This window comes from Oncorhynchus keta, chromosome 35 (assembly GCF_023373465.1).
Source record: "Oncorhynchus keta strain PuntledgeMale-10-30-2019 chromosome 35, Oket_V2, whole genome shotgun sequence".
Lineage (NCBI taxonomy): Eukaryota > Metazoa > Chordata > Actinopteri > Salmoniformes > Salmonidae > Oncorhynchus > Oncorhynchus keta.
Window position 1 is genome coordinate 4,866,803 of NC_068455.1, and position 6,053 is coordinate 4,872,855.

Below are 6,053 nucleotides of genomic sequence, written 5' to 3' on the forward strand. Positions count from 1 at the left end.
CAAAAAGTCAGGACTGAAGGATAATTGTTCAAGTACAGAGGGTATTGTGGGCTCGGGGGAGATCTTGTGGGTTGGATCGGATGTGGCTGTGGTAGGCTTGGGAGGACCAGTGGCCTAGAAGTTGAACTGTGTGGTCTGGCTGCCCTTGGTGAGAAGCAGAGGCGGCAGGCACTGATCTGGAAGGAGTGTCCGGAGAAGTGAAAGGCGAAAAACGGATTTGGAGATGATGAGATGGAGATGGAACCAGTGGCGGAAGGTGACATGGTCGGTTTCTGTGATGAAGAGGGGGTTATGACGGATGACCGGAGGTGGATGAGGAAGGTTAGAAGTTCATAAGGGCCTTCACTTGCGGCACAGTAATAAACTGCACTGTGATCGGGACCTTTAAGGTTGAACATGTTCAGAGAAACATTCTTCGGGTCGTTCTGACTCAAATCCCCACTCACGTTTAGATGTTCTTCAATGTACGTGGTTTGAGACTTAAACAATAAATAGGCTATACATTTGAGTTGTTTTTCTCCCGGCGACTGCTAGAACCACTGCATCAGTCTGTAGTTAGTTCTCTCATGGTGGCAGAAGATCTGAACGTTCTCTCCGCCTTTCAGTAAGACTTCAGAGGGAGTCTGGTGAACCTCAAGGCTGAGAGAGAGACCTGGGTAGAGGTGGAGAGAAGATATTCTCCTATACCCCAATGGATGGACACATGCACAGAAATGCCCATCCTGGATATCAAAATAAATGATACCTAAATGAATGTTATTACCCATAAGTAAGAATGGAATGAGAAATCGTAACATTTTGACACCCAAATCAACGAGATGAACATCTGAGGTGATCTGAACTCACATGGCAGGAAGATACAAAAACAGGATATGACATCACAATCCAAACATGGGTATTACAGTAATGATCCTTCCACGTGAAACAGAAATACAAAATGGTGCATCCCAAATGGTACCCGATTACCTATGTAGTGCACTAGTTTTGACCAGGGCCATATGGGTTATCGTCATAATTAGTGCACTGTATAGAGTGTAGGGTAGCGTTTGGGACTCAGTACTATAAATGAATTCAGCTGTACACAAGAAGCCCCACACCAGCTCAATTTGAAAGGAAGATTCAATTCAGGAAGCAAAGTGAAATTCCAATTCGATAATGAATTTAAAAAAATAATAATTTCAACGATTTCACAAACTGAAAAGGAGAAGCTATTTATTGAAAAAGGTTTTCAACATTTTAAAAAAATCCTGTATTATTTATTATATTATATTATTTTAATTTGCTCAATTTGCGCCACTGCAATAAAGGCATTTACATTTCTTATTTAGCGGATTAATTGAGCATCAGTACAGTGGTGAGACTAGATCAAGGTAACTAGCAAGGTACAACAGTAATAATAATAATAATAATAATATATGCCATTTAGCAGACGCTTTTATCCAAAGCGACTTACAGTCATGTGTGCATACATTCTACGTATGGGTGGTCCCGGGAATCGAACCCACTACCCTGGCGTTACAAGCGCCATGCTCTACCAACTGAGCCACAGAAGGACCATGTACCAACAGGTGTTGTAGCTGGGGAGAGTGTGTTCCACCTGCTGATACCACAGTATGGTGTTGTAGCTGGGGAGAGTGTGTTCCACCTGCTGATACCACAGTATGGTGTTGTAGCTGGGGAGAGTGTGTTCCACCTGCTGATACCACAGTATGGTGTTGTAGCTGGGGAGAGTGTGTTCCACCTGCTGATACCACAGTATGGTGTTGTAGCTGGGGAGAGTGTTGTTCCACCTGCTGATACCACAGTATGGTGTTGTAGCTGGGGAGAGTGTGTTCCACCTGCTGATACCACAGTATGGTGTTGTAGCTGGGGAGAGTGTGTTGCACCTGCTGATACCACAGTATGGTGTTGTAGCTGGGGAGAGTGTGTTCCACCTGCTGATACCACAGTATGGTGTTGTAGCTGGAGAGAGTGTGTTCCACCTGCTGATACCACAGTATGGTGTTGTAGCTGGGGACAGTGTGTTCCACCTGCTGATACCACAGTATGGTGTTGTAGCTGGGGAGAGTGTGTTCCACCTGCTGATACCACAGTATGGTATTGTAGCTGGGGAGAGTGTGTTCCACCTGCTGATACCACAGTATGGTGTTGTAGCTGGGGAGAGTGTGTTCCACCTGCTGATACCACAGTATGGTGTTGTAGCTGGGGAGAGTGTGTTGCACCTGCTGATACCACAGTATGGTGTTGTAGCTGGGGAGAGTGTGTTCCACCTGCTGATACCACAGTATGGTGTTCCACATTCATGATGAACATTCAAAAGGACATGGATCTTCAACTCTCAGACTCCTTACTACACACCATAGTTAACTGTGGTACTGTGTCTGATGAGTCCACATGGATTAGCTGAGCTGTAACTCCACCTACAGGAAAGACATGATATCATACCATACTGTATCATGGTCTCCTGTATATCAGAGGGAACCTCCCCTTTCTATTAGACCAGCTGGTGAGTGTTTTGGCATTGAATCAGAGTCAGATACAGTGTGATGTTAATACAGGTGTGATTAGTCTACAGTACACCAGGGAGGAGGTTTTTGTAGAGCAGAGAGGGAGATCTGATGCACTGTGTAAACTAGCAGCACAGTAATACACAGCACTGCTATTTGGAGTTAGTTGATTGATGGTTAAGGTGCTGGTACCACCTGCATTAGCATCTCCTTCTATATCAAATCCAGCCTCAGGATATCCAGATGTCCCTATCATGTATCCTATTAGCACTAATTCTCTGTAGTTGGACTGCTGGTACCAGAGGATGACATTATAGCCTGATATACTATGTGAACACTCCATCTTAGCCAACTTTCCCTGTTTCTTGTACAGAGATGCAGGTCCCTGGTCAACCTGATTACTGAGAGAAGAACCTGGAGAGAGAGAGAGAGAGAGAGAGAGAGAGAGAGAGACGGAGAGAGAGAGAGAGAGACAGAGAGAGAGAGAGAGACAGAGAGAAAGAGATACAAAGCGAGAAAGAGATTGAGAGAGAGTGAGTGAGACTAACGTGTTTACTTGAAACATAAAAAAAAGAAGAACCTGGAGACAGAGAAAGAGAGATAGAGAGAGAATTGACACAACAGATAGAGAAACATATTCACCTGAAACATGAAAACCAATCAAATGAGGATATTATTAGTTGATTAAATCAATGATCTGAATACCTGCAGCCCAGGCTGTGTAACCCATGGTGATGGAGATAAGAATTCTGATCATGTTGACTCACTGTTAAGGAGACAGAAAGAATGAGGCAGACAAACCACTCCACATGAATTAGAAGAGGCTTCTCATCAACTCATCTCAGTGATCTTATAGAGGGATGCTGCCTCCTTATGAGAACATCTAAAACATCAGAGACCTGAGATGAACCCTGCAGGAGGAGTCTATGTGGGACAGGAAGCAGGGTTTAGTAGAGCAGAGAGGGAGATCTGATGCACTGATATCTGGAGGTAGTTGATTGATGGTTAAAGGAAATATTCACCCATTTTGAATGTTATTTTTATGCTTTTCAAGCAGAAATTTGCTTCCTGCAACACTAACTCAAAAATGTTCTGGGACACTGTAAAGTCCATGGTGAATAAGAACACCTCCTCCCAGCTGCCCACTGCACTGAAGATAGGAAACACTGTCACCATTGATGAATCCACCATAATTGAGAATTTCAAGAAGCATTTTTCTACGGCTGGCCATGCTTTCCACCTACCCCGGTCAAGAGCACTGCACCCCCCACAGCAACTCGCCCAAGCCTTCCACATTTCTCCTTCTCCCAAATCCGTTCAGCTGATGTTCTGAAAGAGCTGCAAAATCTGGACCCTTACAAAATCAGCCGGGCTAGACAATCTGGAACCTTTCTTTCTAAAATTATCTGCCAAAATTGTTGCCACCCCTATTACTAGCCTGTTCAACCTCTCTTTCGTGTCATCTGAGATTCCCAAAGATTGGAAAGCAGCTGCGGTCATCCCCCTCTTCAAAGGGGGGGACACTCTTGACCCAAACTGCTACAGACCTATATCTATCCTACCATGCCTTTCTAAGGTCTTCGAAAGCCAAGTCAACAAACAGATTACCGACCATTTCGAATCTCAGCATACCTTCTCTGCTATGCAATCTGGGTTCAGAGCTGGTCATGGGTGCACCTCAGTCACGCTCAACGTCCTAAACGATTTCTTAACCGCCATCGATAAGAAAGATTACTGTGCAGCCGTATTCATTGATCTGGCCAAGGCTTTCGACTCTGTCAATCACCACATCCTCATCGGCAGACTCGACAGCCTTGGTTTCTCAAATGATTGCCTCGCCTGGTTCACCAACTACTTCTCTGATAGAGTTCAGTGTGTCAAATCGGAGGGTCTGCTGTCCAGACCTTTGGCAGTCTCTATGGGGGTGCCACAGGGTTCAATTCTTGGACCGACTCTCTTCTCTGTATACATCAACGAGGTCGCTCTTACTGCTGGTGAGTCCCTGATCCACCTCTATGCAGACGACACCATTCTGTATACTTCCGGCCCTTCTTTGGACACTGTGTTATCAACCCTCCAGGCAAGCTTCAATACCATACAACTCTCCTTCCGTGGCCTCCAATTGCTCTTAAATACAAGTAAAACTAAATGCATGCTCTTCAACCGATCGCTACCTGCACCTGCCCGCCTGTCCAACATCACTACTCTGGACGGCTCTGACTTAGAATACGTGGACAACTACAAATACTTAGGTGTCTGGTTAGACTGTAAACTCTCCTTCCAGACCCATATCAAACATCTCCAATACAAAGTTAAATCTAGAATTGGCTTCCTATTTCGCAACAAAGCATCCTTCACTCATGCTGCCAGACATACCCTTGTAAAACTGACCATCCTACCAATCCTCGACTTTGGCGATGTCATTTACAAAATAGCCTCCGATACCCTACTCAACAAATTGGATGCAGTCTATCACAGTGCAATCCGTTTTGTCACCAATGCCCCATATACTACCCACCATTGCGACCTGTACGCTCTCGTTGGCTGGCCCTCGCTTCATACTCGTCGCCAAACCCACTGGCTCCATGTCATCTACAAGACCCTGCTAGGTAAAGTCCCCCCTTATCTCAGCTCGCTGGTCACCATAGCATCTCCCACCTGTAGCACACGCTCCAGCAGGTATATCTCTCTAGTCACCCCCAAAACCAATTCTTTCTTTGGCCGCCTCTCCATCCAATTCTCTGCTGCCAATGACTGGAACAAACTACAAAAATCTCTGAAACTGGAAACACTTATCTCCCTCACTAGCTTTTTAAGTGTGCTCTCTCTAATTCTCTCTTTCTCTCTCTCTCTCGGAGGACCTGAGCCCTAGGACCATGCCTCAGGACTACCTGACATGATGACTCCTTGCTGTCCCCAGTCCACCTGGCCGTGCTGCTGCTCCAGTTTCAACTGTCCTGCCTTATTATTATTGGACCATGCTGGTCATTTATGAACATTTGAACATCTTGGCCATGTCTGTTATAATCTCCATCCGGCGCAGCCAGAAGAAAATCGCAAATGAAATGAAATCAATATGCTAGCTCTTAAGCTTAGCCTTTTGTTAACAACACTGTCATCTCAGATTTTCAAAAATATGCTTATCAACCATAGCAAAACTAGCATTTGTGTAACAGTATTGATAGCTATTGATAGCTAGCATTAGCATTTAGCGTTAGCATTCAGCAGGCAACATTTTCACAAAAACCAGAAAACCATTCAAATAAAATAATTTACCTTTGAAGAACTTCGGATGTTTTAAATGAGGAGACTCTCAGTTAGATAGAAAATGTTCCGTTTTTCCTGAAAGATTATTTGTTTAGGAGAAATCGCTCCATTTTGTGTGTCACGTTTAGCTACTAAAAAAACCTGTATCCAGGATTGTGTAAATCTATCCGCAAGCTCATTAGCATAACACAACGTTAACTATTCATGAAAATCGCAAATGAAATGAAATCAATATGCTAGCTCTCAAGCTTAGCCTTTTGTTAACAACACTGTCATCTC